This window comes from Pinus tabuliformis, chromosome 2_1 (assembly GCF_031772625.1).
Source record: "Pinus tabuliformis cultivar Carrire ecotype Pingquan chromosome 2_1, CPIR1, whole genome shotgun sequence".
NCBI lineage: Eukaryota > Viridiplantae > Streptophyta > Pinopsida > Pinales > Pinaceae > Pinus > Pinus tabuliformis.
This window is the reverse complement of record NC_142299.1, coordinates 435,398,739-435,414,064: the sequence shown is the minus strand read 5'-3', so window position 1 is coordinate 435,414,064 and position 15,326 is coordinate 435,398,739. Positions and strand designations below refer to the sequence as shown.

The 15,326-nt window shown below is 34.5% G+C and overlaps 1 non-coding gene across 1 annotated transcript; it reads right to left on the bottom strand.

The window, feature by feature from the left end:
• Positions 1–773: 773 nt before the first annotated feature.
• On the bottom strand, positions 774–861 carry LOC149200769 (small nucleolar RNA snoR126). The gene has a single exon (XR_016254075.1). It is a non-coding gene; the product is annotated as a small nucleolar RNA snoR126 (small nucleolar RNA).
• Positions 862–15,326: the final 14,465 nt, after the last annotated feature.

Below are 15,326 nucleotides of genomic sequence, written 5' to 3'. Positions count from 1 at the left end.
AAAATAAAATTAAAAATTAAAAATTATGTTCTAAATAGAAAATTAGTGTAACTATAACTAAAAAAAATGAATATGTTGTAAAGTAATTAAAAGTAAAAAAAATTGTGTGAATCACATGTTTAAATCTTATACTTTTCAAAAATATTTAAATAAACTATTTGAAGATCTATGTTAACTCATTTATAACTTCTAAGTTTGAATGTAAGTAATTTGATACTTCTTTGCTCATGTTAGATTTGTGCTTAAGATCTGTACTTAAGATGGATCTATGTTGTTTTATAGATATCTGAATGAAAACTGATATGAAATATATTAAGAGGTCGGTTTATCTTGATTTCAGGGAAAAGCCGAATCAAAACCCTAGCCATCAATGAAGCTTTTGGGGAATTGAAGTGATTAAATTTTTTATTCAAATTGACAGATCGTTTAAAATAATGCGTTTTCAAACTGACTGATCGGAAAACTTCACGATGCTCAATTCAATGATACCATTTCAATCGTTGTTCATCTAATTTTGATAATGCCCATTGGAAAATATAACGAGGATTAGACACAAAAAAACATATACCATTTGCATTATTATGTTTGTCTTTAATGGTCGGCACTAATATCACCTTATTGCAATCAATTTTAAGTCAGTTTTATATTTACGCCAATAGGTTTTTTGTTTGTTTTTTTTTTTTTTCACCTATATGTAATTTGTTTCTAATATTGTATTCAAGGGTTTTGACATAATGTTACAAGATGAGTTCTAGTTATCTCAGCTCCATGGAAGGGCTCAGACACGCACAAATGTTTTTCACCAATGAAACACATTAGTGAATTGTAAGCATCAAGAGATGTTATTGTTCATCATCGCCCTCATATGGTATGAATTAAACGAAACCAAAGAAGAAAAAACATTATCACTAAAAGAACTTAATAACAAACCATAATAGAAAGGGCATCATAAAATACCAAAGGAACAACAACAGTGCACAAATCTGATCTAAATACATATAACAACTCAGTTTGAGAGTAAAATTGTGAATGTAGAGGTGATTGTGAGTCCTACTAAATATGCAATACTAGCATAGGGTTCTATAACAACAACTCTATATCAGCAAAAGTATTATTATTTGTGTTCTCAATAAGAAAGAAACTAGTTGATGCTCTTCTGGTGATACATCAATAAAGGCAAACCCTCTAAATCCCTAAATAATGAAAGTGAAGAAAAACCTATCAGAGAGGGCTATTCCGCCGACAGGGTTTCATTCACTAGGGTTTCAGGTTGAGTCATTACTAATGGTTGACATTTAAAGTAATAGGGTATATAATAATCATCGTGACAGAGTGTGTAACTTTATTTTATCTTTAAAAAAAATTAATAATGATTATGCCATGATATTGTATATATTTATTTAACATAAGTTACAGAGCGTATATATTAATTTTAGGTTTAAATAAAACAGTTTTTTCCATGGAAGCCCAACAAGTAGCATAAATTTCCCTTGGAAACTCCAAATTAGGTGGCACCGCTTCCTTTTCCCACCCAATTGGTGGCACTATTGCCTCAGTTGTGATTGCCACACAAGTGGAACTGCCATCCTTGTTAACCTGAAAGGTGGTATGACTGTCGTCTAATAATCGACACTGTTGTTTTGTCCTATGTGTTTCTTCTGCTTTGTCCTATAGGTGGCATTGTCATCTTCTACCTATCTAACAATTAGCGTTGCTCCGTCGAACAATTATCTTTTGTTGTCTCCCGGATGCGGGTGCATAGGAGGATGGGGAATGGCACGCGCCATCACGTGGGCAGGTGGCATGCTCACGGTGTCCGGCGGTACCACGCGCAGCGGTGTATTAACCCGCTTGAAGGCAAAGGGAGGAAGGCATTAATGCCTGTCTACTCGGCTCGAGGGAGGCAGTTGAACGTCGATGCGGTGATGAGGTTTAAACAGCGAAGGATGGCTCGACAGAGGGAGATATGCGAGCAAAGTAAGGAGACCCTGCTCCGCTCAGACGGCAATGGGAATGCAGAGCTGAGGGGTGTTGGTTCTTGGAGCTGGGTTTGCGAGACTGGTGTTGGTTCTTGGAGCTGGGTTTGCGAGACTGGTGTTGGTCTTTGGACTTGGTGCTGGTTCTTGTCGCCGGTGTCGGTTCTTGGCGCTGGAGTCGGGTCTTGGCGCTGGCGTTGGTTCTTGGCGCTGGTGTTAGCTCTGGCCGCTGTCGAAGCACAGAGTACTGGAATTGGAAGGAGAATAGCAATGCCGCGGGAAAGGCCGAGAATGGGCAGCCGAAGAGGTGGAATTCAGGGCAGAGCTCTCCCGCAGAACGACTACTATTCACCCTCTTCTTCCATTGAGGTAACCTCGCGGCCTCAAAGGTTTCAGGACAGCAATGATGAGGAGGGTGGGCATAATGAAAGAAGCCCAATTGCTGAAGAAAGGCAGAGGGAGCTCCCCATGCTCAGGTATCGACTCCCCTGCCCTCAAGTCAATTCCACTTTGGTTGTGTCCATTACTGTTGAACCTGGCGTCACTCAGAACATGGAGGTCGAGCCTCTGCCAGAAGGGCAACGCTCCAGCAGAGAAGACTCTCCAATTGCATGCCTTCCGGTTGGAGCCGGAATAGGTTGGTCGCCGCCTGAACATGAACCTGGGCCGGGTTGGTTGGAGCCTGGTCGTGAACATGGGATGGATCTGGAACGCCCTGCTACCAACTTTGACCCGGATGCTGGCCCTTCTACGCATGTTGCTGATTCACTGGCTGGTCCGAGCAGGCCAGCTCGAAAGAGAAGCCCAGACGCGGTCATCCAGCTTTCAGATTCAGAGGATACGCTCCGTTTCGGGTGCCGAATTGCAGAGGCGCTCCAGACTACTGATGAAGATTGAACTCACCCCGGTAATCTCTGTATTTTTTGTTGGGATCTCGATGTCTAATTCGGCTAAGTGGCGGCATTATCTCTGTCAATGTGTCGGCTATAATGTTCAAGTGTCAACTGTAATTGTTCAAGTGTCAATTGTCATTGTCCAGGTGTTTGTTTGTCTTTGTCCGAGTCATTCCATGGCCCTGGTGTCTTGGTGTCTGTTTAGTCCATCTATGTTATGTAATAGTGTCGGCAGTGGTTCAGCAACAATCCCAATTTTGAATCCTTTCAATTTTGGAGCTGATAAGAGGGCAAGGCCAGGGCTGACAGGCAAATTTTCTTAAGCCTTGCCCATTGTACTCTATTTTGTATCTTTGTTTTGTACGATAATAGAATTAGTCATATTCAGAAAAAAAAAAAAAAAAAAAAAAAAAAAAAAAAAAAAAAATTATCTTTTGTTGTCTAACTAGCATGGTTGGTATCCAATAGGTGGTCTCTTATGACAAGTGGTGTGGCCTCTAGACAAGTGGCAACATTGCCACCCAACATGTGGCAATTCTATGGACAAAAGACACCTCTTTATTCACATGTGATATGGGTGAATGGCACCGCTCTTTTGCCAAGTGGTATGGGTGTTTCCTACTAGTGAGCTTAAGTCGATTGCAGATTCCCCGAATATTCGAGAATCCGACGGACATGGGCGCGGTCAAAAAATTGACCGCGCCCATGTCTGTCAGATTCTCGAATATTTGGGGAATCTGCAATCGACTTAAGGATGCTCGTTTCCTACCAAGTACCATAGGCATTTTTTTGTCGCTGAGATGTTGTTGCTCCATGACAAGTGACACTGCCTCTTCAGGCTCCGCTGACTGCCTAAGAGGCGAGATTGTTGTTTTCTTCTTGGCAGAGGTGTTGTCTAATATGTGGTATCCTCGTGTCCTAATAAGTGGCACGACTATCGCCTGAAAAGTGTGACGGTAGTCAAGGTTGGAATTTCAAATTTATCTTGCCTGTTAAATGGAAATTTGATAATGGTTAGTTGTTTTTCGTGCCTGTCACTTTACGTTTGAAGTTGATTTGTTACTCTCATTTTTTGTTGTTCTTATAAGAAAATATTTTAAAACAATTGAGAGACAAGCTTAAAGTAGTCATCCTTAGAAGAAGAAAGCATAATAACTAGCTAGTTTGACTCTATAGCACCAAAAATATATTAAGATTGAAGTGATTCTTGAAAACCACAACCCTGTAGAAGTGACACTCCAAATAGAAATTTATGTAAATTAGAGAAAGGTAGCACCTACGAATAAAAATATCTTAAATGAAAATTTCTTTTATTTAAAAACACGATTTGCAATTAAAAACTATAGAATAATATAACATATACATTAAACCCCAATATATTAAGTAATTTAAAAATTTTGTAATTATAGAACTTGACTTTTACATTCTTATATGTCATTTAAAAGAACCTTGGTTATTCATAATTGTTAATTTCACATATACATATATCTATGTCAAAATGGAAAATAACTTTCCTAAACCTTAAGAATGCAATCTAAAATCAACCATAAAGATTTCACTTACTAATCGTGAAGATTGTTACTCGGAAAATAATGGATAAAAAAGAATCAACTATTGTTATCAAATTTACACATATAATAAACTCTCACTCTCATTATTTATGAAGATGAATAAGAAGCAATTTCAAGATTTTAAAAATGTTGAAAAATAAATAAATAATTTATGAAACGTATATGAGCAATACGCAACTAAAACATCACACTAACTCCAATCTTTCTCCATATTCCCTTTTGTGTTTATATGACAGTCATGGTCTACTCACTGTTTTTCTCTAAATTACTTATTAGTAAACTAGTCATTAAAATCTCTGACGGACACCCTAAATTTGACGTCAAATAAAAAAAACTTTCTACGGGACGCCAAATTCCAGGCCTGACGGTTGTCTTCTCCTAGGAAGAGCTACGGTTTAACAACTGGGATGACGGTGTTGTGCCACCTGACAAGTGGCAAAAAACCGTATGACATCCGAGCAAGTGAGACTAATCATCGCATTGTAAATAAAATTTGCAAAAGGTTTCGTTGCAAATTTGCAATGCACGTGGGACGGATTTTGGGTGGTGCTGCCTACCGTCTACGTAGCTCTCGGTCGATCATCCTTCGGAGTCTCAGGAGTTAAATTTGACGCCCGTATATTTGACGCCCGTATATCCGTATTTGGCTTTTTTACACGTAATATACTTTCTATTTCCAAATCTTTTTTACACCTAACATACTTTCTATTTCCAAATCTCCACGTCATGTGTAACTTGCCAATAATCTTTAAGAACGTCATATTGACGGGCATATTTAAAAATGAAAAGTTTTAAATTTTTTTTTTATATATATATTTAACTTTCGGAGAGTGAATCATTACGCAGTACAGTAAAAAAATCCAGGGCACATACACCCGATTTAGGATTCTTCTATTCAGATAAACCCAAATTGGGATCTTACTATATCTCTACACCCGAATTGGGGATTTAAAAAGCTCGTGCTGCTCAAATGAGGAATTTCCAATATCTCTGCAAACTATATGGATGTTATTCAATCTAACCGATATCCAGGTGCGGCTTTTTCAGTAATCCCAACCCAAGTGTGGATTTCTGAAGCTGTTTGTACCCTAATGAGGGTTTTGCAGTGTTCCAATGACCCACCATTAGTATTTTCAGAGATGTAAACTCAAAATGAAGATTACTCACCGTTTTATGCTAGCAACCTCACAATATACCAGATCCAGATATACAACTACTTATAAAACTGTTTCAGTGGCGTTCATTGACCTTCCACGCTGAAACCATCGGTCCAAGACGAACGGTAGAGTCGAAAGTGGAGCTCGCCTGTCTATCGGATTTTATATATCACTACTTGAAATTTTGATCATATCCATTGTATTGCTGAAACCCTTTGTCCTTTATGTGTTTAGAAAAATCATAGGTGGGTTAAAAAAAAAACACAGACACACAACTCTTGGGGTCTCAACGCTTCTGAGTGGCCCGAACTAAACCTAACACGTGAAAATCTCGTAGCAAAGCCGGAAGAGTAGGAATAAGTTTATGAATTGCACACTATAATTCTATAATTCAAGTGACAGGGGTCAGCATATTTCCAAATTTGTAAGTCTCGGTTTTCACACTTGTGTACACACTCGTATTCAAATATCTGTGACATAGTTTCATAGTCAGAATGACTTTTCTAAAAAGTTGATGCATATACCCTGCTTTCAGGATGCCATAACCGAAGATTCAAAGCATGAGGGCATTTCAGAGATTGTGTTGCCGAGCATCTCATCCAAAAGCGTAGAAATAAGTTTGTGAAATAATTATAATATTATAATGTGCAGAGCAAGGTGTGACAGGAGGGGGTATATTTCAAACTTGGTAGGCTAGTGTTTAACACCACAGAGATTCTCATGCAAATTGATCTGCACGGTTGACCCAACAACACAAGAAAAACAATTATTTTCTGCTTTGCCCAATTGACCATACTTCGGTCAATTTATAATGGACGCCCTTCATTCAAATGTGATGGATACTGTGGCTTTTCCCTTTATATAATCATATTCAAAACTAATTCCATGGCGTTGCGAAAGAGATTGAGTTGGGGGTTTTCTCTGAACTGGTGTTGCAGTTTCTTTTCCGTGATGGGGAAAAGCTTTTCTAGATTACTATTTGGGTGATGCGATAATGTTGGCTCTGATTTGAGATCCTTTAATTTCTAAACAACTCCGCTATTTAGGTGGAGCATGATTGATTTCTCACATATTTGATTGTTCCATCAATCATCACCAAATATTTCTCTATCACTTTTCGAAGTCCCTGTTTTACTTTTTTTCAGTCCTGCCACACTTTTTTTTTTTTTTTGTAGGGATTGGATATACTCACAACGCATCTCTACTCACTTTTCATAATCTTTTTAGCCAACCATTGGAGCATTTTGGTATATATTGTTCATAATGGAAAATATAATCTGAAAAAAAAAAAAAAAAACTCAAAACATTTCAACAATCTGGAAAATTTGCAGAAAAGTTTGATCAACAGGTCTCAAAACAAAGTGTAGCAATGAGACTTGACCCAAATGGTACAACAGAGAATAGAAAATTTGCAAAAATTATGAATACAATTTGAAATTAGATGAAACTTGTACAAATAAATATTAAAAGTCATATGATGGGCAGTTTAAAAATAAAAACGTCAGAAAAAAATTCCTTGAGGGGTAGAGTCACCCGTCAAATTTAACCGTGGTTCGGACAGGGGCTACAAAGAGAAAACCTATACCACCTGCGATTTTTTTTTTTCACCATATATTGTGTTTAGTTTTAATTTTTTTATAATTGTAAAAATTTAAAAATTAAATTTTAGCCTATATAATTTGTTTTGAAAAGTAATAAAGTGATAAAAAGTTATAGTAGGAATAAAATATTTGTATATTATAGGTTTTGAAAAGTATTAAAGTGATAAAAAAGTAGAGAGGGAATAAAATATTTATATATTATATTTTTTTGGTTGATTTGTTTGGTGGTAATTTAAATTTTTTATTTTATATCACATTAGTAAATGTGGGTACTCTGAAGGCATATATCTATCACATGCATAACCACATTAAAATGTATATCAATCACATGCATGACCACATTAATAAATGTGGTTAAAAAACATAAATCTACATTAATGATTTAGATCTAATATTAATATTCAAATTGATAAATGTATAATAATACTAATACAAAATTAATTTTTTTAATAAAAAAATATTATTATTATTATTATTAATTATTAAAATCGTTTTAAAATAATTATTATTATTACTAAATAATTATGGTTATTATTATTAATTAATATTACTACTATTAGTAATTGACGTTATTATTTGTATTGTTAATTCAATTTAATAGTATTATTAATTGTTGAATTGAGCCTTCTGTGATCCATATTAAGTTTATGAGAGATTTTTCGGCGTAAATCACAAGATATTTCATTTGTCGACGCATTTCGAACCAGCTAGTGTGGTTCATCGTCAGGACAAGTTGAATGAGTAGATCAGGCTTTTCATGTTAAATAGATAGAGCAGAAACTCCAACGACTGAATTCCTTGACCAAGTAACGGCTATATAGATAACAGCTAGATTTGGTATGACCATTATTTAATTAAAAAATAACTTAGGTTAGTTAAATTCTTATTAAAACAAGAGTAAATGGATCCTTTTTATCCAATTATAATTATAAATATATATTAAAAATAAATTATAACCTAAAATAATTTAGGTTAATAGTTAGTTAGTTATAAAAATTATTAAATATATAAATATGCATAAATATCTATATATAATATTATTCACATATAAGTCAATGGGATTATTCCATAAACTAATAAATATTAATAATCTACTAAATTAATTTTAAATAATAGTTATTTAAACAAGTCAAAGTAACTAAGGTAGAGTAATTTAATTATAATTATGATATTAGAAATACATATATATAAATAAATTATAAAACGAATTTAATTTAAATTAAAAGTAAGTTATCCAAGTTATAGAATCTAAATAATAGAAAAGTTAGTTATAAATGTTAGGGTAATATATAAATAGCAAGTTACATAATTTAATGAAAAGTAAGTTAAACGGACAATTTATTTATAGTTCTATATATTACGATAAATAAATTAAAAATAAATTAATTCCAATTCAATAGTTATTTAAAAGTTAGTTAACTATATACATAATAGAGTAATATAAGGGTTCAAAAGAAAATTTTAATATTAAAGTTAATGGATAAAAATTATCAAAGAATAATTTTAAGCTTAATTTCTTTAAGTTATTAGTAAGAAGAGCTACTACAAAACCATTAATAATATTAATAATTAATTAATTAATTAATAATAATAATAATAAATAGTAATAATAATAAACTAATTATTATAATTATTTTTTTAATAATTTATATTAATTATTGTTAATTAATTAAACTTAAGGGATTTATATTTAACCCAAAGACTAATATTATAAACCCTATGAATAACATTATACCCTACAAATATGAACCCTTAGATTAATAAACCCAAGGGATTGATATTATAAACCCAAAGGATTGATATTATAAACACAAAGGATTTATACTAAAAGTCCAAGGGATTATAAACCAAAGTAAATAATATTAAACCCAATGGATCAATATTATAAACTGAAGGTATGTAAACCCTAAGATAAATATTAAAAACCCTAAAACAATCATGGTTGAACATGGTTGACTTTCATATTGAGACAATCATGGTTGACCATGATTGATTTCCATATGGAGGCAATCTTTGTAACAATATGACATTGGACCATGGTTGATTTTAATATTGAGAAAATATTTGCCACAATGTGACGTTGGACCATGGTTGACAATAGTTATAAACCTAATCGATTTATATTCATCCCAAATATTAATATTATAAACCATATGAATAATATTAACCCTAGAAATATGAACCCTTAGATTAATAAACCCAAGGGATTGATATTATGAACCAAATGGAATAATAAACCCAATGGATTAATACTAAAAACCCAAGAAATTATAAACCTAATGGAATAATATTAAAACCAATGGATAGATACTATAAACCAAGGTATATAAACCCTAAAATAAATATTATAATCCCTAAAATAAACATGGTTGACCATGGTTGATTTTGATATTGACACAATCTTTGTCACAATCCAACATTGGAGTATGATTGATGATGATTGATTTTCATATTGAGAAAACCTTTGTCACAATGCAATTGTGGACAATGGTTGCCCATGGTTGACCATCGTTGATTTTGATATTGAGACAATCTTCTTCACAATGTGATGTTGGACTATAGTTGACCATGGATGACCATGGTTGTCACAATGTGATGTTGGACCAAGAGACAATGTTTGTCAAAATGTGACCATGGTTATTGGCCATGGTTGATTTTCATATTCAAACAATCTTTGTCAAAATGTAACATTGGAACATGGTTGACCATGGTTGATTTTCATATTGAGACAATCCTTGTCACAATGTGACATTGGTGGTTTTTCATATTGAGAAAATCTTTGTCACAATGTCATGTTGGACCATGGTTGACCATGATTAAAAACCCAATAGATTTATATTAAACCCAAATATTAATATTATAAACCTTATCAATAATATTATACCCTAGGAATATGAACTCTTATATTAATAAACCCAAGGGAATAATAAACGCAAGAGATTATAAACCCAAGGGAATAATATTAAACCAAAGGGATAAATATTATAAACCCAAGGTATAAAAACCCTAAGATAAATAGTATAAACCCTAAAATAAACATGGTTGACCATGGTTTACCATTGTTGATTTTCATACTAAGACAATCTTTATCACATTGTAATGTTGGACCATGGTTGACCATGATTTATTTTCATATTGAGACAATATTTGGCACAATGTGACATTGGGCCATCGTTGTCAATAGTTGACCATGATTGTAAATCCAATGGATTTATATTAAACCCTAGCATTAATATTATAAGCCCAAGGGAATAATAAACCGAAGGGATTAATTCTCAAATCCCAAGGTATTATAAACCCAAGGGATTAATTATAAAATCTCAAGGTATTATAAACCCAAGGGATTAATTATAAAATCCCAAGGTATTATAAACCCAAGGAAATAATATTAAACCCAAGGGATTATAAACCCAAGGAAATAATATTAAACCCAAGGGATTAATATTATAAATGTAAGGTATATAAACTCTAAGATAAATAATATAAAGCCTAAAATAAACATGGTTGACCGTGGTTGACCATGGTTCATTTTTATATCGAGACGATCATTGTCAGAAAGCGATGTTGGACCATGGTTAATCATGGTTGAGCATGATTGGTTTTCATTTCGAGACAATATTTTTCACATTACGACATTGGACCATGGTTGATTTTCATATTGAGAAAATATTTCTCACAATGTGATGTTGGACGATGGTTGACCATGATTATAAACCCAAGGGATTTCTATTAAACCCTTGGATTTTTATTATAAATCTTATGAATAATATTAGACCCTAGGAAAACGAACCCTTACATTGATAAAAACAACATATTCATATTATAAACCCAGGGGATTAATACTAAAAACACAAGGGAGTAATATTAAACCCAAGAGATTAATATTATAAACCCTAATATAAACACTATAAACTATAAAATGAACATTGATGAGCATGATTGATTTCTATATGGAGGCAATCTTTGTAGCAATGCGACATTTGACCATAGTTGATTTTAATATTGAGAAAATCTTTGCCACAATGTGACGTTGGGCCATTGATCAAGTGCTCAAAATTAGGCTCAAAAATCAAAGTGGAAGAATCTCGGTAAACTTAGCTTCAGATCGAATAGCTAGTCATCTTGATTCCAACGGTGCGAATGACACTCAAATCCAAGCTCATATGCAGAAGTTAGATGAAGTCAAAGTTCATATTTGACTTGGACACATGGCAGGAGTGGATGACATGGCAAGGTCCTTCAGCGAATGGGGAAAAGCCATTGGCCCTCGCATTTCACAAATCACATGTCGCAAGCAGGTCGACGTTAAAAATCAGCCCCAAAATAGCCAGGGTGTGATGCGATAATTGTAATCACACATCGCAAGAGGGCAGACATGAAGGCATTAAAGAATCAGCCCTAGCAGCCGTGATGCGATGATCGCAATCACAAATCGGTGAAGGAAAGTATTATAGATAATCAACCCTCAGCGTACTCGGGTCGCGATGCGATAATCAAAATCGCACATCGTAGAAGTGCAGAAGTCTCGAATATAAGATCCATTGGTTCTCCGCTGAATGGGAATTGCGATGGATCTCGGATGTCATCAAATTATGGTTTCTGATTAAAGGTTCTATTGGGTCCGCTGTATCGCAATTGCACATCATCCCACCGCATTCATAAACCATAAGCCCACTGGTTCTCGCCGATTGCGATTTTCGATGGAACAGTTGGCCGACAGATTATGGCCCATCATGCGGTAAAATTTTTGCTCAGTTAACATTTTTTTGGAGCTAATTTGTAGGATCATGTCGGAAATGGGCCAATTTGTGTAGCGAATATTGGGAAAACAAGGGGAAGTCATCACTTCTTCAGTTTTTCACCAAATTAGATGCAAAGAGAGGCTAGATAACCATTTTTGGACATTCTAGACTGATTGGAGCAGGTTTCAGAAGCATTTGAGCATTGTAAACACATATTTTTAAACTTTTGAGCATAATAGAGAGGCAAAAGCCATTGGAAGTTGGACCAAAGAGACGTAGGCCAGGAGGGGTGAACTCCTTTCTCATGTGGTTATTGTAATGTGTTTTTGATGATGTTCTATACATGTTTATGTTGTTGCTCAATTTCTTATTTATGTTAAATTGCTCATGAAATTAACATAAAAACTCTTCATTTCACTTGCAAAAATTCATGAATCGTTAAGCATAATGAAAGAATTTTGTTTCTAATCCGAGGAGGATCTTAGCATAGCAGTCTAATATTCTAAATCATATCAATTTGGCATCAGAGCACTAGATTTTCTTTGTGATAAGGAGTTAACTGTTTGCAAGTTTATGTCATGCTTACAAGGTTAAAACTATAGATAGGTGAAGGAAAGCTTGTTGGAAGCCCTGAAGTTGGGTCAAGGGTAAGGAGAGAAAGGTTTCCACAATCTCCAACACCAGTTCAGCCTCAAGTTGCAGTTGACACTCCGGAGATCATGTCTCGTGAAGGAGAACCCACAAACATGACAGAAGATGATAAGACCTTCACAAAGGCTTTCTTTGATATGACAGAAATGGTGAAGGTCCTCTATGAAGAGAGGAATACTAGGCTACAAGGGGAAACTTCAAAACCTCCCAAAGGAGAAGTCTCTTCAGGAGGAGGTAATGGAAATGGAGACAAACCTCCACCCTCTCCACCATCTTCTTCATATTCTTGTTCACAAGCATCTTCACCCTCTTCCACTAACACAACCCTTACTCATACTCATCATCATACTTCAAAAGGAACGGGTAAATCACCTTTTTTTAAAAATTGACGTTAAATTCGAGTTGCCTATGTATAATGGTGAAGTGAATGCAGGGAAGCTTAATAATTAGAATCATGAGTTGGAGGTCTATTGTAGTATTCAAAACCTTCAAGAGAACGACGTAAAGATTTAGTTAGCTTCCTTGAGAATGGAGGGTGCAACACTAGTATGGTGGGAATCAAAGACCCAAGAGGAGATCAAAAAACACAATAAGGTCTCAATTTCTTTGAATGATTTCATTACTACAATCAAAATAAAATCCTACCCTCTATCTTATATGAAGAAATCCATCATGAATTGCCAAAAATTTAGACAACTTAAAGGTCAACATGTGCAAGATTACAACCAAGAATTCAGAAAAAGGTCTTTGATGTTCGGTGTAGATTTGCAATCAAAAGACACATTGCTGAAGTACATAGGGGGTTTACAAAGTTACCTTAGGAATACTATCTTAATGTTTAATCCCAATAATCTAGATAATGTGTGTGCGCAAGCCACTCATCTTGAGGCAAGAGGGAAAAACAATAAAAAAGAAGGTAGTAAAAATCCATTTAAGAGTAAAGGAAAAGAAAAGGCTTTCAAAGGGAAGTTAAAGAAAAATGAATCTATCATAAAAGAAAGAGAGAAAGTTACATGAAAACATTTTTCAAGAGAGGGTCATGATGAAGCTCATTATTGGCAGCTTCATCCCAAAATAAGACCAAAGAGAAACAACAACAAGGGGAAACAAAGTACAACTGTAACCACTCAATAGAATATGGGATCCGATTCGGGTGATGAAACTAAAATCATAACCATGGGGTTAAAAGGAAAAGAATCCATTGTTAGCACTAGTTATTCAAACTCACAAAATGAAACTCCAAAAAAAAAGAGGAGAATAAAACTTTTTCACATAAGGGTGATATCAAAACACAACAAGATTGATACGCTTTTCGATAGTGGCTCTCAAGCCAATCTCATCTCTTAAAACATTGTCAAAAGTTTAAACTTAGAAACCATTCCACATCATAAACCCTATCCACTTGGATGGGTGTGTGACAATGCGCAATTGCGGGTTACTAGAAAATGTTAATTGAAATTTGCTATTACTGCAAATTTCATAGATGAAGTGGAGCTTGACGTTTTGCCATTAGATATCTGTGCCATAGTTCTAGGCAACCCGTACCTTTATGACTGAAAAGATATGTTTCATAGACATGAAAACAAATATCATTTATTCAAAGATTGAGTAGAATATATTGTGAGAACTCACGGCAAGAAAACAAATCTTTCGCTTGTTAATGCAGGGCAGATGAAAAGACTAGTGAATTCGAGCAAGAATTTTGTGCTTCTAATGATCAAACCCAAGGATGATGTTGATAATGAAACTTTTAAAGGTTGTGACTCGAATTTGAAATCTGAATTGGCTGATGTAGTTAACCAATATGATGATATGTTTCAGGAACCAAAGGAATTACCTCCCAAGACAGGAATCCAACATGAGATACAGTTGTAGATAGATTGTCCTCTTCCTAACATTGGCATGTACAGGATGTCAGTGATGGAAAGAATAGAAATTAAGAAGAAAAATCAAGATTTTGTTGAATAAATGGATCATCATACCATCTTCATCGCCGTGTGGTTCACTTATAGTCTTGGTTCCAAAGAAGGATGGAACATGACGCATGTGTGTGGACTTTCGCGCATTAAAAAAATTTACGGTAAAGAACCGTTACGCACTACCTATAATAGATGATTTACTTGATAAATTGAAATATGAAAAGTATTTTAATAAGTTGGACTTAATAAGTGGCTACCATCAAATTAGAATATCCGAAGGAGACATTTGGAAGAAAACATTCAAAACAAAACAAGGTTTGTTTGAATGGCTAGTTATGTCGTTTGGTTTATATAATGCTCCTGCTACATTCACGTGTGTGATGAATGATGTATTTAGGCCATTTCTTGATGAATTTTTCATATTCTACTTAGATGGCATCTTAATTTTCAGTAAATCTCGTGATGAACATGTCATGCATGTAAGAAAAGTACTTGATGTCTTGAAAAAAGAACAATTGTATCTTAAGATGTGAAAGTGTGAGTTTGGAAAAAAAACTTTAGTTTACTTGGGTCATATTGTTGGAGGAGGTGAGTTGAAAATAGATCCTTCCAAGGTTTATGTCATTGTGAATTGGCCAAAGCCCAAGACAATTACGGAGGTAAGAAGTTTTTTGGGAGCAACCCAATATTGGAGGAAATTCATTGCTAATTTTTCTCTTCTAACAAGTCCTTTGCATGTGTTGAGAAGTGTGAAAAAGGTTTATCAGTGGGGAGGCAAACAACAAAAGTCCTTTGATGTGTTCAAGGAAAAGATCA